Source organism: Dromaius novaehollandiae, chromosome 2, assembly GCF_036370855.1.
Source record: "Dromaius novaehollandiae isolate bDroNov1 chromosome 2, bDroNov1.hap1, whole genome shotgun sequence".
Classification (NCBI taxonomy): domain Eukaryota; kingdom Metazoa; phylum Chordata; class Aves; order Casuariiformes; family Dromaiidae; genus Dromaius; species Dromaius novaehollandiae.
Window position 1 is genome coordinate 116,562,528 of NC_088099.1, and position 24,593 is coordinate 116,587,120.

Consider the following 24,593-nt stretch of genomic DNA (forward strand, 5'->3'; position numbering starts at 1 on the left):
TCAAATGTGCATGAGGTTCATGTGCTGTACTTGAGGAGGTTGCGCAGCCTTCCCCACATTGTTATAGCAGAGGGCGAGATACCTTTATCACATATGTTCACAAAAAGTGTTAAAGCAGCAGCGCGCAGAGGTGCTAGAGAGCAAAGGTGGCCAAACCAGGCACACAAAGCTATGGTTTAAGTGCTTCGTCTGAGTAGAATTGTAGTGACCCTGGCATGGGCAGGTGGTTACACACCAGCTGAGATCACTAGCAACTAATTTTCATGTGGGACCACAGATTAACCTTAGTGAGGGAAAAGCCAGCCAAGTCACTTACTGGTTCAATTAAATATTTTAGGACCTTAGATAGCAATTAGCATCCTAGCATCAATACTTTGCTTCAGTGGTGATGGATGAAGTGATTTACCTTCTACTGAGAAACAATTCTTTCTCTATAGTGGGCAAAGTATCGTTAAACAGAATTCTCAGATGGATGAGTCAGCTAAATATTAAAAAAAATATTGCTTTCTCCAACTTCCTGCTTTTTCTTTATCTTTCATGTCTAATATTAATTTGTTTTTTTCAGAGACAGCTCTTTTAATTGATTAAGCAGTCCCTAAATGTTGGTGATGTGTTGCCAACAATTGAACAAGATGTTCCCTCAAGAAATCATCCATCAGTTTCATGCTTTTTTCGTGGGGGTGGAGAGAAAGGAGAAAAAGAAACCTTTCAATTCTGCACACTTTACCTCATTCCACAAAAGATCAATCACTTCTGCTAGTACCACATCTAGTTTAGTACTTGCATTGATTTTCGTGTACCTTCCTGTGTGTGGTAGATATTTCTCGCAGAGGCAGTGCTGGAAGATCCTGTTCCTCCTGCAGGAAGATGGTTTGGGGACTTCTACAACCTCTACTGGAAGTGTAGGTCTTTCAGAGGACTTGCCTGCCACTCTTTGTTTTGCTTCTGTACTTGGAGTGGAAGAGCTGAAAATGGTAGATTTAATTTTGGATAATGTACGTAGTCAGTTTTTCTATGCCAGTGAAGGAAATGTGAAACTGCATGGAGATTGGGATGGAGCCAGGTGTATTCCTACAAATAGCTGTGGACCCTGAACATCTGTCCTCCTCAAATAGACATGGAAGGAAGAGAGAATGGAGAATTCCTTGCGTGGTATATTTTGGCCTTATTTTTCTTTCCTTATATTTTGCTGAAAAGTGGTAGCGAAGCCATTGCGAAAGGTTCTTGTGAAGACTGAACAAGCAGAGTTTGCACTGCATTACCTGGTCTAACTTTGGCAGCAGGGGTGCTTACCAGCTCTGAGTGAGCAGCAGACGGTTCAGTCCTAGACTTGGACATGAGCTTTTTAAAGGCATGCCAGCATTCAGGTTTGGAGGGTGGACCTGCTAGCTGACTCTATGCTTCCAAGATTTTTCCCATTAAGTACAAGTGACTCCTGTTTGCTGTTGTTACAGTACCATGCAAAGGATTAAACTTTTGAGAATTAGTAAGGGGGAACCACAATAAGCTGGATTAGTGGGCTAGCAGGAACTTTCTGGAGTTTGCTAAAGAAAGATGCAAATATTGCACCTGGGGTGGAATAACCCCAAGCAACAGCACAGGCTGGGGGGCCAAACCAGCTGAGCAGCTGTTCTGCAGGAAAGGACCTGGAAGTCCTTTTGGTGGACTGCAAGCTGAACATAAGTAATGCACCCTTCCAGCAATGAAGGCCAGCCACATACAGGGCTGATGACAAAGAACATAGCGTGTTAAGAGAAGTCATCTTTGCTCAGCAAAGGATAGGCTGTGTCTGGAGTACTGTGCTCAGTTTTGGACCCTGGCCCCATAGGGGAGAGAGATGGAAAGCCTCAAGTGAGTCCAGTCTCCACCGAGGCTGTCAATAGAGTAAGAAGGCTGAAGGGCAGAATGGATCAAGAAAGGGAGGAAATGTGGTTTACTTAGAAGAGAAGACTGAAGGGGAATCTTGTTGCTGTCCCTAACTACCTAGGGAATGTTTATATGTAAGATGGACCAGACTTATCTTGAAAGCACGTGGCCAAAGGATGGGAGACGATGGATATGAGTTGCAGCAAAGGAAATTCCCACTAGGTATGAGGAAATAAATTTCCTAATGAGGATGGTCAAGTATGGAGTAGTTGCCTAGCGAGTGTGCAGGATTTTCATCCTTGAAGATAGTCAAAAGATGACTGAACAAAGCTTTCAGCAGCCTGATGTGACTTTGCGATTAGCACTGCTTTGAACAGGAGGTGTGACTAGAAAACTTTCAGAGGTCCCCCTCCAGCCTGAATTATTCAATAACGCTAATAAAATCCTATGCCTTATAAACTTTGATTTTTGGCTGGGACAATTACTAGCCTGGTAGTTTTCATGGAAAGTGTCATTCCCCCTCTTCCCCTCCCTCCCACCAATAATTTTCCCAGACTTGAAACATCTGATCTGCCCCCCCCCCCTTTTTTTTTTCATTCGCCATAGAGGAATGTATGCCTTACCTGGGCTGGAGGAGAAGGGATTTTGCCTGCAAGCCAAGATGATCGTAGTCTTGCTCTCAGAAATGAGAGGGAAAATATATTTTTATCTATATTAAAATATTTTGGCAGTCTTTTCTCAAAAATTCTAGTATTTCCATGCTTTCAAGCAAAGGCTATAAGCCTGGCAGGGTACATGACTTTTTGGCAAGGCTGTTTCTGACATCCTATGAAAACTTAGTGTTCAAGTTTTTTTTTTTTTTTTTAAAAAAAAAAAAAAACTTGGTGAAAAAAAATAATCTTTGCACATCCTCAGACATTTAACAATATGAATCTTCAAAGACCCTGTGCTCATTGAACATCTCACATGATCTTGCAACTTCTCTGCTGACTAGACTGTGCATGTACCATCCTTGCCCAGATGCAATGGCAGCTGCAAGCGAGCCCCAAGAAACAGTTGGACCTGAGGCGGAAGAGGTCTGGCCAAGGCTGGATGGAAGCTCTCTAGACAGGCAAACAGTCGAGGGGTGAAGAAGCCAGAAGGCTACAAAGTCGGCAGGAAACAAGTCTGATTTGAACAACGAGCCCAGAAAGCTAGAGCTTGCTGGATGGCAAAGCCTCAGCATGGGGAGTAAAACAAGCACTGAAGTGTGGGGGGAAAGAAGGAAACAACAAAAACAAGTTAGAGGAAGGGCGGGGCAGGCAGCACCTTTGCAGAGTAGCAGTACAGCTCTGACAAACAGGGCAAGATGATGAAATTGCCGACTTATGGTTAAGACTTGACAGTCATACTGTCCAGTCAATTGCCCCAGATGTCCTTAGTGATGCTATGTCACTTTTATCAAATTTTCCCTTTCCTGAGGTCTGAGCTGAGATTTGAGAACCACGGTGCAAAAATGATAAGCTGTAGCTGAAACACTGGGATTGTACTTCAAGATACCAAGTGGTCAGCAGCTCTTCCCTGGAGGGCCCAAATGGGACATCCCAAATTGATTGATGCTTTTTGGCCTCAGTCTGTGTGGCAGTCTCCTAAATGTAAAATGGTGGTTGGCAGATGGTGATTGTAAGTATGTATTAATGGCTCTTGTTGCAGTGCTTATTTATCAGTGCTAAGCACTACCGGAAAGCATGTGAGGAAACTGATAATTCTGTCTTCATAGCTCACTCCTTTAAATACTGTTCACCCCTTACGCTGGATAAGGCAGCAGTTCCTTCCTGACCGGGGCGGCAGAAACGAGGGATTGGTACATTACCAGAATGCAACTTAATTCTGGCACTTCCTAAATTCTGACTACTGTTATCTTGATGCTCATGTATATTTTGGTGTGCAATTTCACCTATAAAATTGCAGTTATGTTACTGTTATTTCAGTTGTGTCAGTTTTCTATTGCAGAAGGCCCAAGGCACATGCTCCTCTGAAGCTTGTCAGTCTGCTTACAGCCCCAGTGTTATCCATAAATATCATTTTGTTTTGTTTAGTTCGCTTAAAGAAAAGTTAAAATTTTCTTTCAGAGGACTAGCAGGTCTTTCTGTTGCCTGGCCTTGCACCATCCTTTTCACCTTGTTATCCTATTGATACTAAATACATATTTCCTCTGCATTTTGGCTCCTGCTTTTGATACTGTTACTAGTCTTTATTTTTAGCTAGTTTCTTTCCTCCTGCTGCCATATCTGTCTGTAGTGTATTGTACTCCTGCCAAGTTACACTTGCTCTAGACACAACATAAACAAAATTATGTGTAAGAAATAGGATGTTATTTGGATTCACTATAAAAAATATTCTCAGTTTCAAAATAATTTAACCTTAACAGTGCTAATCTTACTCCTGGCTGTCTAAAGCGAGGGTTATCTGTTGTTGTGTGCAGGGTATAGCATGCTTTAACTCTTACCATGCTCTGGAGTCCTGAAATGCTACAGGAAAAGAATCAGTAACATTCCTTGTGTATATCAGTAAAAAGAGCTTCTGCAGTTTCTTACGGAGAACGGACAATGATCACTAGAACTGCCAAGTAAATATGAATAATTGGAGGAAAAAAATAGGAGAAAGATAGTTATGTTTCTATGTATGTCAGAACAGTAGAGGATTTCAAGGACAGAAAAGATGATTTTACTTGAGCATCCTCCGAGGTCTGTCTTCATCGAAGTCTGTTAGTTCTCTAGTTACTATATTATCATGCAAACCACAGGGAAAACTTACAAATGTTCTGAAAAAGTAAAATACTTGCGCTCCAGGACACATTACCAATGCTAAGAAAAGACAAGGCAAAACTTTGGCTAGCGTTGGTACAGAAAACGCCTGTTTTCAGTTAGCTATAAAGAATAAATACTTTGGGGTGGAAATTCAGTAACATGTGTTGCTCAGACATTGCTTTGATGACATTTTTACTTACGCAAGAGTCACAGAAATAGAACCAAATTAGTAATTTGGATGGATCCTGGTGTCTGATCCAGTGCTGGCATAGGGTGATGTAGTTACACATCGTGGCTATCGCGTTAGCCAAGAAACACATTGAAAGTTGTGGGTTTTTTTTTGTTTTTTTTTTTTTGTTTTTGTTTTTTTTTTTTGCTAAGCCTGGAAGAAACATGTAAATGTTGCAGAAACATATATGCAGTTGAGTATAATAAAGGTTCTCATTGAGGAAACAGAAGTACTGTCGAGTATCAAGGGAATTTCATTAATTGCCAGATGAGCCACAGGTAAGTCTTAGCTCAGGGGACCTTGGTGCTTGGGGAGGCGGGGAGCTGCCCAGCTCACATGCAGTGTCCTTCTGTAGGACTCATTAGAATAAAACAGCCTTTAGAGAAGAAGTTCTAAACTGCTCTGATCAGGAGCAAGGGATCCCAAGAAAATGGCACATTGTACTTGACGTGTGGAGCCATCTCTTACAGTGCTTTTGAACAAAAAATTCTAATTCCTGAGAAACGATGAATGTTGACAGTGTTTTTGCTGGCCTGAATAGCCTTGAGAACTGTTTCTTAAGTCGCTGGCAGACCAGCCACAAGCTGTGTGGGCTGGCCCCGGGCTTTCCCTTAGGGCGTGGTGGCAGCTCTTACCCAGGGCAGCTGGCCTGCCTCTCAGTGTGTGCGGCCCCCACTGCGGTGCTGTGGAAAGGATGCTCTTTGTACCTTCTTTCTATGGCAGGGATGAAAAAAAATTAAAAATTTAAAGCCGGGGATGAGAAATACCCCAAACCAAATGTTTCACAAGTCCTCCTCCACAAGAAAATGTTAGTTAAAAACTTTACCTATTGTAAAGAAAGACAAGGTTATGTTATGGCCTGGTTCTGCTCTTGTAGCACCCATTTAATTCCCATTTATATTTTCCTAATACACTCATCTCCTTTTTGCCTCAGAGCTATTTTAATTGAATTTGCTTGTTCTGCCTGCCATTTAGCTGTGAGCTGCACTGACTAAAAACAGTTCCAATGCAATAACAAACCAAGCTGTTTCACTAAATTTCCGGTGTTAAAAGCAGCTGACCTTCATGTGGTGCAGAGAGGTGAAGGGAGAATAAAAGGTCCAATTCTGAGAATAATCTATACATGCACCAAATGCAGAGAGGCTGCTCATGTGCATATTTTATAAGCTACTTTAATTCCTGGTTTTATAAACAACATGACTGTTAAGGCAGAGAAATGATCTTGCTAAATCTGGTATGATTATTGGATGCTGCCAGAAAGCTGAATATTCGTTAGGAAACCTTAACGGAGAAGTAAGAATTGCTTCTGTTTGTCACTGTCCTTTCCTCGAACCAGTGCCAGCAGCTTCTCCCTTTAATTACTCATCTCTTTTTCTTGGAGCACTAGAACCAATAAGGAAACTTAAGCTGAAGTAAAAACATGGCAAATATTTTAAAGTAAATTCTTGCTGGTACTTTTCTATACATATTTGTTCTCCATGCCAAAACTGGTGGCAGGGAATTATTAAATCAGAGTTAAGACAAAAGGTATTACAAAAAGTTTCATTTTACTCGAGCATATTTTTAGGGCAGTATTAAATACCTTTTAGTATTAAACTCTGGTTGAAACAAGTTTGCTGTTTAAAGTGGTATCTCTCAAATCAGATTTTAAATCTGGTCATTTAAGCAAATGTTTGGTCCAGCTGTGGCCATGAAAATCCTCTGTTGCTTACAATAGCTTGAAGTTAGGGCCTCCCAAAATCATTTACTGGAAGACATAACAGATGTTAAAATAAGTAGGTGAGTTCTCAGCATAGTGATGAATATTAGGACAAATGTTTTGATTCTAACATGTACACACTTAGGATTACTTTGCAGTTCCTTTTTGGCTAGAAAGCAGAGTTCACTACAGTATGATAAACATTAAAGAAAATTCAAGAATATTGTAGAGACTTAAGTAGCCTGGATAAGAGCAGGTCTGAATAATTTATGCTAGTTGTCCCCAGGGGAGTCCAAGTTATAAAACACTGGGTTTCTGTTATTAGCTAGAACTAACATAAGTTAATTTTTTTTGTAAGTCAAGAAATATCACATGACTCAGCATGACTCATCCCACCTCCTCTTTTCATCTTTAATTTTTTATTCTGCTAGCAAAGTGTTGCTTCCATTCTACAGGATATTTTGCTGTTCTTTGGATCAGGGAGGCTTAAGCAAAAACAGGACATATAAAGATCTAGGTGGGAGGAAGAAGGGGGAACTGAAACTCTCAGAAAGATGTGGTAGTTCTTATTTCCCAAAATATGTGTATATAGAGAGAAACTGGTATGGAAACAGTATAGGAAGTGGTATAGCAACATTGGAAATTTAGGAAGACATACGGTAATGTTGAAAATATTGCTGCTACATTGTAATGCCTTCAAAATGCTTTCTTTGACAAGAATTTCAAATTACTTTTGCTTCTGTCCTAGTGTAGGTGTTTGTAATCACCTATTTCATAGAGCCTATATTTCACAAGTCAGATTTATCATTGGTCCTGGATAATGTGCTGAGTTTACCACATTCCAGTATTAAAGTACTGACTCCCTGTGATGTGGTCTCTGTCCTGGGATCGTCTGGGAGTCCCATCTAGGTATCTCTTGAGTCAAATGCCCGAGACACTGGCAATGTTCTTCACTTCTCCAGTTCTCTAGCTGTTGCACATTATGGTTGTGGAGATGAGTTTTTTACTACAGGTCTCCAGCTTGTGACAAATGGTGGGAAGCATTTGGTGGCTCAGAATATGTGGTAGCTTGGAGATGTTCTGCAGACTTGGTTAAGTTAGATATCTACTGTACGTTTCTGAGCCAGCTCTCTTCTTTGTCTGTCCTTCCACTTTAAGTGTATCAGCCCTGTGTACTTGGTGTAAAGCCATTCTCCATTTGTAAAATTCAAAAATATTTTTCTTTATTAAAAATAGTGATTTCATAAGTATATCTGTAACTACTTTGTGTGCTGAACAAATTGTACCTAAAACATTCATTTTCTTTGGTAAGTTTCATACTTTATAAGCAAGTAACTGCTACAGATGTTTTAAAATTTTCCTATTTTTTTCTTCTGCAATTAAACTTCTCATGATCTGTATTGTGGACTCTTAAGACAAATTTTGACCTGACTATCTTTTGATGGTGATTTTCTTCTTTCAGATAATGCAGTGCAGGACAATGTTTTATGAAGCTGTCATTTAACCAAGCAAAGTTATGTAAGAACTTATTTCTGTAAAGAGAGAGTTATTTCACATTTAGTGGGCACTGAAAATGTTTACACTGAGAATTAGTGAAGTTCAGATAGGGTACCATAAATTCTTGCCCTACCATATTGCATTCTAACTTCTCCAGGTAGCCAGCTGCCATTCTGCCTCTGACTTTAAATCGGCCATTAGCTCCTCTGTCTTTCTATACCATCCTTAAACAATGAAAATGTTTTTTTTAAGTCTCAAATATTAAAAAAGCTAATAAGATGGTTTTAAGAGCACTCACTGAACCTAAGATTTCATAACGTCATTGTGTGATGCATTCATGAGACCTACTCATGGTGCAGAAGCTGAGTGTATTAGGGACCTAAAAGATAAGAATATAAGACTTAATATGCTACATAATCTTTTAATAGTAGCTCATTTTACATTTATAATGTGTGCTAACTGCTGTCTTATGGCAAGTTTTCTGGACATGGTAATTGCCTGGTAAATGTTTCTCTACTCCACTAAGGTCATTGGCTGATGAATTCTCTACAAACTTTAGATACGTCACGTAAAGTGATGTCTGGAAAGTTGCAAAAAGAAAATTTTATTTGCTTAGTTTAAAATTGATATATGGGCTAAAACTTCAGTAAATGACAATGCAGAGCAAAATTTTAGCTTTAGAAAGACTTTGAAAAAGGCAAATGAATAAAATACCTGTGTTGGTGAAGCAGCCTTTGCAAGAGAATTCACAATATTCATATGCGTTCCACAATTCCAATCATTTATCAAAAAAACAAAATTTTGCTGTGCTTCACAAGTTAATCCTGTGTTTGTTTCAGATTAAAAATAAGTAAGGACTTCCGAAGTTAATAGTAGACATTTGTCAGAGTATTAGATTTCATGGGGACTGCGGAGATTAGAAGATACGTTTTGTTTCTATTAAAGGGTGGACTTTTCATCATGTTATCCTAAGAGTTGTTCATTATAAGTATTTTTTTTATTAATTGCAATGTTACTCTTAAATATATGTATTTATATATACACACACAACAGTGAGAAATTTATTGATGAAATGAAAAAACCTGTTCTTTGAAGACTGTTGTGCTCTATCAGAGTACTACACAAAAATGGTCTAGCTGTTTGAAGAGTTTTGGCACTCCTTTAAAGAACCTAGAATAAGTTACCACAGTTGTGGTAGAAACTTGGGTCTGAGTTCTCCAAGAGTAAGCCACTATATCTCCTTCCTTTTCAGTTGGGTGGAACATGAGAACAGGAGTTCAAGTTTCATCATTCATCTGTATAATCACTTTCAGGTTTCTTCAAAGTCTGGCAGAATCTCCCCAAAAAAGAAAATAAAGCTGGGCTTTGTATGCTTAACGCAAAGCAGAGGGTGGTGGAGGGAAAGACTTGGAGACTGTATGCCATGAGAGACTGCTACAACATTTTTCTTTATTACACATTCAAATCCACACTGCATAGTGGGAAGGGGAAGAAAAAAAACTAGTGTGCTGGGGTAGCCCTGGTAGTCTGGCAGGCTCTAGACACAAGTCTTGCCTCTCAAAGAATTTTTTTGATTTGGAGTGAGCTCAGCTGTGAAGCGTTCTACGTGGCTGTGGCCAGGCTCTTAGCCTGTCTGACTTAATGGGAGCGTATGTTTTCTTGGACGATCAGCATGTGCATAGCTGCCTATCAGCATGCATATAGCTACCACATATGTTCTCCCTTGCCTGTTGGAAACATCAAAAGAGACATTCAGAGAGCTGAAGGTGGTGGCAGTGAGGGTTGAGTTCAGAGGACAAAGGGTTTAAATTTTAGGAACAAAACCACTCTAATAACTACTTTCCTCTTCCAAGTAGGCTCTCTCTGACTCTTTCCAGCTTTGTTCCCTATAATGTGAAGGGAACATAGGAAAGCAACTCACTGAAACCCTCTGAAGGCTGCTTTATGAATTCATTTTTCTAGCTTGCCTATATTTCTGCTTAATTTCTTTCTTCCACTTAGTTCTTAAGAGTAGGTATTAGCTGCTATATGAAAAGAAGTAAAAAGCTGAAATCTCCAGAAATGCATTAAATTCCAAAGTCAAAATATGAGGGTTTTTTTAATTTCAAGCTGAGTGAATAATAGATTTTTTTTGCAAATACAAAGGAAACAACTTTGTGCTTTATATTGTGTAAATGCTATCCTGTGAATGCAATGTTTTGTATCAATGCCATCATACTTTTCCTTTGAGAAAATGCTTGTGGCTTTCATTATTTCTGCAATTATATATCTTCTCAGGAGAAATCAAAATCTTAAAGTATTCCCTTTACGGCCTTCTTACGCTTTTCTGGCACTTCAAATGTAAAAGAAATTCCAAATACCATGAGCTCCCTTTTCTTTTGTTAGAAACACCAATATTCTGTTCATGCAACGTTAGTAGGTACAATGGCAATTGCTGGTTTTCCTATGCAGCTTCATGGGACAAGATATAAAAGTGCAAACAGATGGGATCAATATTTTCTTTGATGGGAGTATAGTGTTTTGTCCAGTAAGTCATGCAGACAGGTTGAGAAATTGAAGTCCAGCACTGGTAGTAACCCCTGACACTACTAACATGATCTTGTCTTGCAATAGAAAGAGATTCCAATTCCACTTTTTCTGTTTGTTAGTTATTTTGTTTTGTTCTGGGAGAGGAGTTGTTATTAAAACTTTGAAAACTGTGGGATCCCCAGCTGCCATTAAAAGTGTAATGGAGCACACCTTGGAAATAATTTGATTGACAGATGAGCAAAAAAAGTTCAAATGTTGGAAGAATACAGCCTAGATCTCTCTTGTTCAGAAGCTTTTTGTAAATGCATTATTTCTGTATTTCATTTCTAACCGCTGAGACACGCTTACCTTTAACTGTCATCAGTGGCATTACATTGGGCTCCACATATGCTGAATCAGTGTTTGCATTTTCAGTGATCTGGGTAAAGGATGGGAAGGCAACATACTTTGTTTATTACCACCTGGAAAATGGATTTTTCAACCTGAATCTTTGTTTAGATTTTGATTTCTAACCTAGGGCCGCAGCGCACAAGTTGTTTTCCTTCTCTAGAAATAATGACAGTAATTGTGACATTTATTTTGCTAATAAGAACAAAGTTTGAGCACAGAAATTTTATGAGAAAGAAACAGAACACCTCTTAAATATTATGTCCTCACATAAGCTTGCGCTTTCCTATCAGGCTTATTTTTGTGTAACTTTTCTGAAGTAGGCAAGTTGGCCTAATGTTTAAGGCGTTAAGGTTGTTGCTTGGCAACTTTGCAGTTTGTGTGTTACTCTCCCAGATCAGACAGATGTTTGCATACAGGCTGACTGGTAGCAATCCAAGTGACAAGTAAGCAAACGAGGGTACTAAAATTATTGGTTTAGGGAAACTGTGGTAAATTAAACATTTGCTCTGTAAGAAGCTGTTCATGACAGTCATTATTTGTGAACTGCAAAAAGCTTTTGAAAAAATCGAGAGGCTGAGATGCCTGACTTGAACGTTTTTTGGTACCCAGGACACAAACATATATCATGTTTGAACCCTGTGTAGCTGACACAGCGTCCCGCCAACCAAGGTCAACCTGAATGTGAGGCTTAAATTGTAAACTTAATTACAGTGTGTATTTAAAAGGTAAAGCATCTTCGGAGAGTCTAAGAAGTTATAAATAAAGCAAGGAGGAGGTGCTCGGAGCTCCTGCTGTGCTCGGTGGCAGTCTCAGCTGGAGACGGCCTGGCTCCCGGGAGGCTGGTGGGTGCCTAGGAATGGGCATGTAATTTTGAGCAGTTACAAGTGTTCGTACTGGCTTAAGGCAAGGGCAGGACAGGAGCTGGGAAGGAGCAGCCAGGGAAGGGGGGAAAGGTGGGAGCTTCCCTCCTGCCAGCAATGCGGACCTTCAAACAGGCTAGAGGATGGAGGCAGCCTGGGAGGCTCTCTGTGGGCTCCACCAGGCTTGGTACCCCCAGCTGGGGACACGTGTCCTTGGGTTGTGGAGAGTAGCCACTTCTGCTGTTAAAGTATTGTGCGAGGTAACAGCTAAAAGCAAGAGGGGGGAGGCGTACTGCGAACAAATGTGCTGTTTTACAACTAGAAAAAAGAAATTGCACATTTTTTTATTATTTTTTTTACTAAGCATGCTTTTGTGGATTAAAAGCACCAGCACTTTTTCTTTCTGTGAGTAAAGCATAGTTGCTGTCCAACATTGAAACTGGGTTTTTTACTGTTCTGCTGCACTGAAACAGTAAAAAAAAAAAAAAAAAAAAAAAAAAAAAAAAAAAAAAAACCTAGAATAGTTTGACAAGAAAGAAGCCTGAGGAACCCAAAAGTCTTGTGTAGACATGCCTGTTCAGGAGTGGTTTAGTTCTAGGGGGATACTTGGAACTAAAGTAATCTTTTAACCATTAAGAAAAAACCCCCTGCATCTTAGCATACATAACTACAAGGCAGTACAGACATAGGATAAACGTGTATGTTCTTGAGCTGAATTTCTTCCCTTTTATTAAGAACATTTTAATATTACAGTAAGCATAAGCATAGTTATTCATTGTCGTTAATAAGAACCTACTAGCACTTCCCTTAATTACTATTAACCTTCATAAGATAAGAGGTTAACTGTGATAGGTGCTATGCAAACACTCATTAAAGCGTGTTCCCTACCTGGTAAATCTTGCAGCTTAAGAACATGAGCGATATAAAAGCAGATAGGGGCTATGTCTATTGACCCAGCCACAGAGTCATTTTATTATAGATGTCATGATGAAGAGGTATCTTAGAGATTTGTAGAGGGCAGTTATGATTCAGGATAGCATTTCTCTTTCTGATAGTACTTAATATGCACTATACTAATGTATACTTCATGTGCAGTGATGTACATTAATTTCCCTTTGAGTCAATAAGACTTCAGTTTATGCTCAAGCTAAGTTCCTGCTTAACTCCTCCTCTGAATTGGATGCCTCATGAAGAAAAGCCATAGAAGGACTAAAGGTAGTTTTGTAACTACCGTGGGAGACTGAGCTTAATGGTGTGAAAAAGAGAGAAGAGGAAGGTGTGATGTTTTAAACAGGGAAACAGACAAGTAGAGGAAAACATGAAGCACTGTGGGAATAAGGACAAAAAGGCAGAATTTCATGGGCTCAACAGACACGAGCCCAGTACGGGTGAGTGGCTCGCATTGACCTCTGTAGAGGTGACAACAGTGTCAGAAGCTCTCAGTCATAGACTGTCCAATAGAAAAGTAAGAGCTACCCTTGCCTCACTCACTGTCAGGCAGTTCAGGAGTCCTACCTAAAGTAAATTTGTGTTTATCGCATATCACGTATCTTCTGTATTTTCTGTTTCCTATACTCAGAGTACACAAAATCAGTGTGTGGCTAAATTGTATTAATGATTATGCCTAGACAAAATAAAAATGAAAATGTCATTGATGTTACCTTTGGCTTATTACTTTGAAAGCTGTTTCATACCTGTTTTGGACACAGCCTCAGGTAAATCCTACAGCACCTTAAGATTTTGGTTACCTTTGGTTTGTGAAAGGGGCTGGAGAGATGCAGCAGCAGGTAATCACTTAGTAATCCACTTAATATTCTCAGTCAGAAAGAAGCAATATGTATAAAAGTGGCAAAGGGAAATGCTGAATCAATTGCAGTAATTCTTCTGTATTTCAGGATTTCAGTTGAAGTTTCAGTTTGTCTGGGGCCAGATTTACTGGTTGTTCTTTCAGCAGTGGGGTGGGTTTGGCTCTGACTGGCTGAGCAAGACTTATATCAAACAGACCAAATAAATCCCTGCTTCGAAAATAAACGTGAGCTACTGTGTTACTGGAGTTGCACTAAGGGAAGAGTCATATCTCGCTTTAGAGTTTACTTTCTATAGATGTTAAGCCAATGGTAGTATTGGCCAATTAGAGGTCTGTGGGCATTACATTTGCAGTGAAAGAAGACAGAAAAAGGTTTGGTCTGATTTCTAAATCTTACCTTCATATGCTGTCTCACAGTGATTACTCTTAATTAAGAGAATTTTGTTTCATTGCCATGCAGAAAGCTAAGCCGCATGAGTCATGGACAGATCAGTTTGCTTTTAATAAATTGAAGTGGATACGGTAATAAAAAAAAATCAGTGTGACTCCAAAACCATCTACCCGTCTAGACATACAGTGCCAAGCTCGTGTCTGCTGAGAAATATCTTCCTAATACTGCTCTAATAATAATACTACTTTTACAGTGCTTCCATTTTTCAAAGTGCTGTACCCAGCTAATTCATTGTTGGCTAAGCTTTAGAAGGCCTTTTGCTGAGTTTGATAGCATTTTCTGTGTCTTGCTTCTCTGTAATGTGCTATTTTGAATGCCATGTCCAATCAATTAGGGGATCACAAGAATGTTTTAGGCAACAGTTCCCAGGGCTGGTCGATAATCCTTGTCCCTTCTCTTCCAGTGTTGCCTATACATCCTTTCCTAGCAGAGATTGTGTGACTCCCTATTCCCCTCTCCCATAAAAAAAAGCTCTTGTCACAGCCAAGGGCTGTGTGTGGACCTGTTCTCCTTGCAGCCACCCTGCCCTGATTGATGGCCCCCTGGGAGAGGTGTATGTGCCCCTTTTCTCTGCCCACCTGTAACTTGCTTGCATCTTGTCAGAGGCTTTGCTTGCCTTTATTTCTCCCTGACTTTTCATGCAAGGGACTCTTTCCTCCCTCTCCTTGCAGGACTTTCCCAAGAAGGTTGTATGCACTTGCTGATGGGGGGGCGGGGAGACAGGGAAAATTCAAAGAGATGGATGGAAAAGGGAATGGAGGGCAGAGCTTGCCGCCTGTTTTTTCCCAGCTTAGTATTGATCTCCTACATGACTCTGACTATCATTGAAACAGTTGAGTTGTCAGCATGCATCAGCTCTCCTGGCATCACGGTAGCTGGGTGCTGTCCTCCCAAAAGGCAAGGATGCTGGGAACAGCTTGTCTTCCAGCCCATCATGGAAGCAACTCGGATGTGCATCCAGCATCTTGCACAGATAAGCAATTGGAGGATTTTCGTCTGGGAAAAAGTGCAAGGAAGATATATGGCACAATGGGGAAGGAGACTGCTAGGGAGGGAAGGGAGATGAAGAAAATTTGTGTCGAAAGGGCAAAGGAGAAATAGAGGGTAGAGAGGCCCCTGGCCTGAGAAGTGTGCTGCTGAAAGAAGGAGGATGGAAAAGAGGGCTGAATGGGGATGGAGAAAGGGCAACACTGAGATATGGAAGGAGAAAGGGGAGAACCTGACAGGAACAAACTGGGAGCAGTTTTTTGCAGCCACTCGGGTGGAGAGGAGGTGATACCCAGGTAGTGGCACACAGGAAGCTTGTGCCTGGAGTAGCAGGATGTGAAGAGTTTGAAGGCTGTGCCTTGAAGTCAACCGATACAAGCTTTAAGCATGTCATCCCTTATCCTTGCCTAGTTCATGCTGTTCTTAAATAGGCCAAATGTATCACTTTACCCCTGTCCTGTACTATGGAAAAGTGACGCCCCCAGTAGTTTGTGTTTCACTGCAGCCAGAGCATTCCCTGATGGTGAGGAAGAGGTGCCCTGGGCTGGGCACTCCTGGGAGCTGAGATGAAGAGAAGCTAAAATGGAACCATTAAACTCATCCACTCCCGATATCCAAGCCTGAAGCACAACCTCCAGAAATGCAAGAAAATAGCAAAACTAAAACTACCGCCACGTAGCCAGGCCAGAGAGCAGAGTCTTTTCTTAGCACTGCCCAGGCTTGTGGTGAGCTGAGCTCCCTTTCAGGTAAATTCATGCTGGTATAACTCTGATGAAGTTCAGGGGAATTAGTCATGTTTCCTATCTGTATGGGAATAGTATGGATCAGGGCTTGGTAAAAATTACTGGAAGAGCAGATTTTTTTTTTTAATAGTAACTTAAAAATGCTGATTCAGCTGGCCAACTAACCCCCTTCAGAACTAAAAAGTAGTATTCAAAACCGGAAAACTTTATCGTCAGTGATGCTGCGTTTCAGAGTTCCAGAATGCAGGCCCCCTCTGCAACCCAGCGGTACCGGCTACCTTTTATCTGTTGCAAAGATTTTCTGCTCATAGGAACAGTCTGTTAATATCACTTGATGTTTTGAGGTTAAATCAGTGTGCCTTAAAGCCTTCTGGATCCTCAGATGAAAGATGCTATTATATATGCAGGATATCCACAAAGGGGATCACAGAGTGTTATAACTGTGGGGCAAATTCCCCTGTGGTACTGCCCAAGGACAGCATATGTTGCTGTGATGCACTAATGCTCCACTGGCGTATCTCTGCTTAAAAGCAGTGTCAGCGCCTTCTTTTATAACAGAAAGTGTGATAGCTGCAAAAGGTTAAACTAGTAAATCTTACATTGTTTTCAAATAATGATACTTCTTAAGTCTCCTAGCTTGCTTTTGAGACTTGATTTGATTCAAACCAACTCAGTCCTTTTTTTCTTCTTTTTTTAAAATCAAACCTTGTTAACTGTATGTCTTAGCTGTCAAGTACATTCCCTTGTGGTTCATGATGACTTCCAGAGTTCCTAGTAGAGAATAGTATACAAGTCATCTTATTTAAACTGTATGACTAGAGGTATGCCCTCTCTTAGTTGATGGCACACATTTTCCTTTTGAAGTCCCTCTATTATGCATGTTACAGTGTGCCAGATCTGCTAAATGGCAGTTCTGCATATCAGGTGAAAAGGGGGGTGTTGAGGGGGGAAAGACTTGTTATATTTCTACAGGAAGCGTAGAGTAGCACAGCTTTGCAGTTCTGAGAGATGGTCTGTCCTCTGCCTACTGTCAAGACTGCTTTCCCTTCTTAAATCTCCCAGAGATGCTTGCTAATTAAAGGGAGTATTTTTTCCCTATCATGATTCATACCAGAGGCCTGAATAAAATCTGGATCCTATTATTTTTGGGAGCTCTCAAAATATACTGTCTAAAGAGGGAATAAGCCTAATTCATCCACTGTGTTGCACCAGAATTGAAGGCGCAATATAAGAGCCTGTCGGTACCCAGTTTTCCCTTCACCAGCCGTCATTACCTCTCACACTGCAAATGCCGTTTCTTGAACAACTTCAGCTGCTTCTGGTCCCACAAATGAGCTAACGAGCAGCACATCTGAGCACCATGGTCCGGCAGAGCCTCCGATCCAATAGCTGCTCGTACCGTGTATCGTTAGACAGGGCAGAGCTTGGCTCTATGCTCTAAGACAAGCTGCATATTTACCCAAATGAAATGGTGAAAGAAAGATTATCCTCTGCCAGATTGCTTCTGTATGGGCTAGGAGTTTTTGTTGCTTCCTGATAGGTGGCATGTTGTGGTTTATATTGTATTAGGTGGCCTAGCCATAACTCAAAAGTTATTTTCAGTTTTATGTTATCATTTTTGGATCTGTAGCCCACAAGAGGCAGGACTGATATTTATCTTTGTTTTGGTGATCATGTTGAGTGAAACAGGGTCCATGGTTTTTTAGAGCGCATGTTCTGTGGTTGGGAATTAAAATCTGAAAGACTGGTACCCCCCACCACAAAAATCCCGAAGGTAAATCAAAGACAGATCTTGTCAGCATCCAGCCACTGGTTTTAAGTTCCCGGGAAGTCTCTCTGTAGCTAGGTTTGGTTGCAACTGCAGCAGCTAAACTTGTCTGTCTAAATGGCAGAATTCATTTAGCTGAGCCAAAAACTGGCTAGGTCCTTCTGGACGCAGGTGCGGAGCCCGGGTGCGCTGGCGGTGCGCGGCGGGAGGGCGCTGCTCCCGGCTGGGGGGTGCGGGAAGCATCCCGCCGCCCCTGCTCAGCCGGGGCCTCGCTCCGGAAACCTGTCGGCATCCAGCTTTCGCCGTTTTCTGCGGTGTGGGCTTGCTTTTTTTCTTTTTTCTTTCCCCCCCCTCCCCCCCCCCACTTTTTTTCCCCCCCTTTCCTCCCTCTCTCTCCCTTTCCCTCCCTCTCTCCGGAGGAGTCTCCGCAGCCCTGATTTGCTGGGGAGCCGCGGAGGCTCGCTCTGGGCAGAGCCGGGCTGCGCTGCCGCTGCTGACGCGTGGCCGCCGCCGGGAGCAGCCCCGGTGCCCCCCCCGCCCCGCTGCGCGCCCCCTCGCTCCGCTCCGCTCCGCGCCGCTCCGCGCCGCCGCCGCCGCCAAGGTACCTTCCCGCCGCTCTGGCCCTGCGGACGCCGCGTCCTGCCTGCAGCGAGCGGGGATAGTCCCCTAGGGCTGGGGGGCGCTTGCAGATTGCGTGCCCCCCCCATTTCTTTAAATACACACACATATATATATATATATATATCATATATATATTATATTTAAATCTCTTTTTCAGGAGCCATTTTTAAGTTAGCCGCGGCGGGGGCCAGGGGGGAGTTGGGGGGGACTGAGGCCGGGCTGCCGGGGCCGGCGGGAGGCGGCGCGGAGCGGTGCCCCGGCGGGGGCCTGGCGGCGCTGCCGCGGGCGGGCTGCGCGCCGGGTCCGCGGGCGCGGAGGGCGCTTCCTGCCGCGCCGCAGCGAGGGGGGAGAACGGCGGCACACGCGGCATCTGCGGGAGAGCGGGTGCTTTGGGGCTGGCTTTTTTTGTGCGGTTTTTTTTCTTTTACATTTTATATATATATATATATATATATATTTCCATGGGAAACTTGTGCAGGCGGCAGAGGCCCCAGCGGTGCAGCGGGGGCAGGGGGAGCTGGCGCGGGCTGCCGGGGGGGCCGGGTCCCGGCCCCGGGTTCCCGCTGCCGGGCGCACCTGGGCGGGGGGTGCTGCCCGCGCCGGGCCCCCTGCGATGGGGCCCGGTGGGGGGGACGGGGGACACAGCGGGGACCCCCGCCGCGGTTTTTCCCTTGCTCTGCTGGCCTGGGCGGCGAGCCCGGCGGTGGCGGGGGGGCTGTTTTCCCTCCCCCCCGGCCGTGGCTTCTGCAATGCGGCGGGTGTGGTTATCGGCAATCACGGCCCCGCACTCCGCAGTGGCGGCGCGGCCCGGCCGCTCGCTCGCCTCGGGTCTCCGAAACACCAGGTCGTGTCTGTCCCGTCCCCCCGGCTCCGGGGAAGCGGCTTGGGTGCGTGGAGGGGTGCGTGTGCGCGGCGCGGAGCGGAGCGGAGCGCGCCCCGCGCCGGGGCAGCGCCGTGCAGGTGTGCCCGAGCCCGCGGTGCGGGCGGGGGGCTCCGCGCTCTGCGTCCTCGCGGCTCTACGCGGTTCGGTGTGACACTTGTGTGTGTTTTCACAGGTTTTTCTTAAAAGGGGAAAAAACGAAATGAAAAAAAAGAGGGTGTGGCTGTCAGAAGGCTTTCGCTAGCTGCTTTCTAATAAGTGCTCTGCTGCAGCTCAGTTTTATTTGGGGGAGGATAGAGGGGTTTGCGGGTGACGTTTTTTTTTTCATTCAAAGACTTGAAACTTTATCATATATATGATAAACTTGAAAACTCACATTTCCGTAATCATTAGAAGTAGTAAGGTAGACCAGTCTATCTCTGGCGTTTCTTGAGTTTTGATTTTCCTGTGACTGTTTTTGAGGGGAAGAGGAAAGCATCCTGAAGGATTATTTTTGCTTTAAACGGTAGTTTCCAATGCATGCTTGTATTTGAGGCAGAGCGAACATACTTCCTGAACTCAGCATGCACATCACTTGTAAGCAGAAGAAAGTGCGTGCATCCCCTGTAGTCTTTTCAATCAAAATGATTGCAAGTCAGAGGTGGTCTTGTCAAAGATGATCTCTAGGTTAGGTGTGTCTCACATGTGTCTGTCTTTTAATAGTGTGCAATCTGAATTACTTTTTTCCATTTTCCATTTAATATTGGCAGCCTTCTGCTGCGTCAATAGTAAGCTGCGAGATTTGTTTAAAAAAAGCAAACAAGTAAAATAGTAAGTTTTATCTGTAGAAAATGAGAATATAAGCAATATACATTAGTTTTTGTCTAGTAAATCTTGGTCAAACATGAAAATACAGGCTTTTCCTCTAAAAATATGGATGATAGTCTTTTCATGGAGCATTAAAAGGTCAACATCATCTTGGCATACTGGTCTTGCTGTATCTGTGTGTGTATATTTGTAATAATATACACACGTATGCATACTGTCATGCTGGTGTCCTTGGATTGGAAACTTTCAGCCCTAATGTGAGGATGAAACCTGCATATCAATAATGGGAAAAGAAATAACAAGAACACCGCATTAGAGTAAAGAGCAACTGTAAGTTTATTCCTTATGGTACCGCTGGCATAGGGAGGCTTCTTGAGCTTTTAATGTGCTACAGAGCTGTTCACTGCAGTGATGAATAATCAGAAACAGAACATCAAATGCATTGGGAAGCATTAAAAATATATTATTCTTATTTAATCAGACTAATACAATCCACGCCAACCCTCCCCGCGCTAACTTCTTGCATCCGCACCGCTTCATTAATGATGCAGTTGATGGCCTTTTCTTCTAAAAGGCTAGCCAGTGTTACTGGGAGCGCGTCAGCTGCATCGCAGGAGCTCATCCGATGGGAGCCTGCCTTTTAGCTGCTTCGCTGGTGGGCAGGCTTTGCCTTTGTGAGGAGGAGGAGAAGGAGAAGGAGGCACCTCGCTCGGCTGGGGCAGCAGGGTGGGGCACTCGCACCCCAGTCCACTCGCTCCTCCGCCTCGGAGCCGCCTGGCAAAGCAGGTCCCTACCCTCCTTTCTGGGGGAACTGCAGCAAAACCGAAGAGGTCTAATTTTAGTTTGGGTTTTATTTTCTTTTCCAAGAAGGAGCAAGTGAAGGTGAATCTACAACTTACGTAATTTTTGAATTAAACAGGGTGGGGTCTTTCTTATCTAGGATGGAAACTCGCTAAATATTTACCTAAGGTCTTCTTGGTCTAGGGTGGGAACCTGCTGCATACTTACTCTTTGAAAAAGAATTACTCTTTACGGGTTTTTATTTGAAGGCTGAGATTTTTAAGGGCAATATGAGCACTGACGGTAGGTTTGACACACGCACGGTCACACCTATATTTTCTTAGGTACGTTGTTCAGTGCAGTGGGTATGAATTCCTTGGGGGCTATTCATGGTTATATTTTTAAATATGCATAATGTCATTTCTTTGTATTTCAGACATGATCTCGAGCTAACAAAAATGTGTTTTCTTTCTTTTGCATTCTTGAAATGTGTTATTCACAGTGGGTGACATGCAAACTTGTTTCATGGAAATCTCATGTAGTAGTAAATGGCTGCTTGTTGTCTCAGAGAAAACATCAGACCGCATGTAAGTGGTCATAAAGAATGCTTGTTTCTCATGAGATGAAGCATCAGCTTTATCTCTTGAGCTACAGCGTTTTCAACATGAAAGTATTTATAACTGACTTTTTCACTTTGAAATGCCTAATTGGATGAAAATCCATGTACATGAGCATTCAGTGCATGTTGGTCTTTGAAACAGAGGGACAGTCCATGCAGGGAAGATGTTTTATGAGTTTGCAGGAGTATGCTTTATCAGTGTGTATAATATGGTCTTAGGTTATGGTGTTTTACCACCTCTTTATCATGTTTTAAGCTGGACATATAATTGCAGGGTTTGAATTTTCGAAGTACTTTGTTCAGAGGTCGTTTCTCTCTAGCTTTATCAAGTGAAAATAAATGACTGTGTATAACTGAAAAATAGGATTGCTGTTGACTAAGCTGAAAATTAAGCTGAAGACATGTTTATTCCAGATGAACATGATGGATTGTTTTCAATTGGTACAGAAGTCATAGAGTATATAAAAGATTGAGATCTGGAGTTAGATTTAAAGACTCACCTCTAAGCAATTTGAATCACTGCTATAATGGAAGACTTTTGAAAGAGATGAACTGCTGAAAAGATGAAGGATTATCTTGTTTTTATAGCATGTTTCTCTTTTAATCTCCAATATTTGCCATTTATAATGATGGGAGAATCATCAAAGTAAATATGGATACAGACACATCGCATTCTCACATTAACTAGCAAGAAATGCTAAAAAAGTGCTTTTTTCCTCTAGAAGATCTGCAATTATTATACTATATAGTTAGCATTAATACTTAGGTTTTCTAGTAAGAGTATTTGTAGATATGTAAAAGGAAGAAGTTGCTCTCTGAAGTATTTACTGTGTGACAAAATGAGTAGCACAAGCAGTAGAGAAGAATGTAACCACGTATCTAGGCTTCACTAGGAGAAATCCTGCAGGCCCTTTGCTTCTGCCCCTGCCATTGCCAATAGCTGTCACTACAAGCATCAGTGCAGAGGAAACTCGGGAGGATTGCTGAGAACTAAATTAAATATCTGTGGAAAAGCAGAAATGGGTCAGTGTTTGGGACAGCTGAGTTAGTGTGAAGATTCTGTGCTGCAGAGACAGCAAACTGTGCCTTCCACACCCTTCCTGAATAATTGATGTAGTACAATTTGAATAATTCTCAAGGTTTTGTCTTTGAAGGTAAATGAAATTGAAGTGTTCACTTTTCACCTGGTTTTTGACCGAATCAGCAGAGCCAATTGTTTTTAAATAAAGTGGATAAAAGCTAAAAGGAAAATAAACCAATATTCTAAAACACTTATGACCCTATTTGCCTCCTGTGGGACACAATATACAAAAGGGCAACACATTAATAAAAATAAAACCTTATAGAGAAAAAGAAAAAAACTTTTTACAAAGACTCTTTCCATCTTTACCCTTTCCTTTATAGATCTTGCAAGTGTTTTGTGTTCCACGGACAGAGAATCCCTTTCAATGGCTTTACTACCTATATAAACTGATATGTTTGCAAGGGGAGAAACAAAAGAAGTACTGAAATTTGTGTGAGGATCACCCACCAGATGTTCAATCCCACTGAGAAAAGTTTTTAGTTTAGTGGGTTAAAGAAGAATGCGGAGACCCCAAGTGGGGGGGGGGGGGGGGAAGGGGGAGGAGGAGGGATAAAGGACTAGAATAAATTGAAAGCATATGTGAATATAAAGAAAACTTTTGAGAAAGGAGGAAAGTGTAAAGAGGAAAAAAAGTCAGTGAGATACAATTTTGAATATAAATACAATATTCAAAACACGTATTTGTATAAAATGTGTATTATGTGATAAATGTGATAGAAGTGATAAATCATAGTGCCGTCTTAATGGGTTAGAAGTGGGAGTAGAAAGCTCCTGCATGAAATGGAAAATAGGTGATGTTTCTGTTTTCAGGCTAAGATAAAAACTGATCTACCAGGGTACAGCACGCATCTAGCAATTGGCTTTTATGGCAGCCTTCTTCCTAAAACAAGACATGGATTTTGACTCTGGCGATACCGGGTGGGCCGCGGGTAGTGACAGGGTGATACTTTGGAAGTCAGAATAAATGGTTGGGGCCTTGCTCGAGCAGTGCTGCCAGCCCCTAAATCCTGGGAGATGACCGAGCCTCGTGGTCCCCGCAGCAGCCTTGCCCTGGTGGCAGAGGGTGATGCAGAGCCACACCACGTTACCGTCATGTTGGTGGTGGCCATGGAGCAGGAGGAGTCCCTGGTGGAAGATATGTTGTTTACTCCTTGCGAATCTGAGGGCAATTATGTCTAACACCTCCGGATTTCCTAGGATGTACTGGTTGCAAATAAAACCTTGTTTAATAAGCCAGCAAATGCAAACAAGCTGCGAAGAAAGGAGGAAAAGAAACAAAAACTCTTCCAAACCTAGGGAACATATGTTTATGCTAACTGAGAGACCTGTTCTTGCACCCTGCCTTGCATAGGGTAGTGTCTTTATCTGCGAGTTTTCCCACAGAAATCAGTCAGCCTGTCTGTGAAGCATCGCTTGATTCAGTTTAGGTGAAGGCATCCAAATCTGCCCCGACAAATTGTAACTGAGGTCAAGAAGCTGTAACCTCTCAAAAGCCTCTGCAGATGACTCCTTCACCTGGCCTGCTGCATTCAGTTGTTGAGGTTAGGTCTTCTCCATTGAATTACTGCTCCTGCAGAGCCGCTGTCTGGGCAGGCAGTAGGTGTTCGGCCCTTCCGCTCCCTGCTGTTAGGCCGTTACCCTGCGTATCGCACAGCTGCACTGGAGTCAGTAAGTGAATGTATACATTATACACAGAGAGAGAGAAATGCTGTCACGTGCAGATGGGAAGTATTTGCATCAAGAACCGCTAATATCTCTGATTTACCTATAATGGCTGGTTCTTGGGGTACACATAAATGCAGGATTTGATAAAGCTAAAAGGGTGGGTCAGGTATTAAAAAAAAAAAAACAACTAAAAAGGCATGCTATCGGAAAAGCGGTACCCTTTTGGTTTAGTCTGATGGTCTTCATGCTGCCAGGCACCGTCTGCACAGATTGATTTAGTAGTTTGTGAGGGGAATTTGGCAGCTACAGCGTCCGGGCCGCTCTGAGGGGCAGGGTGGGGAGGATGAAGGCCTGTCTGAGGTCAACGCGTCGCCTTGGGTCAAAGCCAGGAATAGAAGGCAGGTTTCGCTCCCCCCTCAGAGGCTGGGGCACCAGGCAAAGTTGTCTCTTGTTTAGTAGTTTTCTTTAGTGGGCTCAACCGATGATTTTATTATTCCCATATATTGCTGGTTTAGCCATTTG

The 24,593-nt window shown here is 42.5% G+C and overlaps 1 protein-coding gene across 3 annotated transcripts in view; it reads left to right on the forward strand.

Moving 5' to 3' along the window:
- EPB41L3 (erythrocyte membrane protein band 4.1 like 3) overlaps positions 1 to 24,593 on the forward strand; it is a 148,865-nt gene that overhangs the window by 26,863 nt on the left and 97,409 nt on the right. The window contains exon 1 of one of the 3 annotated variants that reach the window (XM_064507244.1): positions 18,044 to 18,216. The exons of the other annotated variants lie outside the window; for them this stretch is intronic. The gene's annotated coding sequence lies outside the window, so the exon portion shown is untranslated. Of the gene's footprint in view, positions 1 to 18,043; positions 18,217 to 24,593 lie in introns of those variants that run through there. 3 annotated transcript variants of the gene reach the window in all.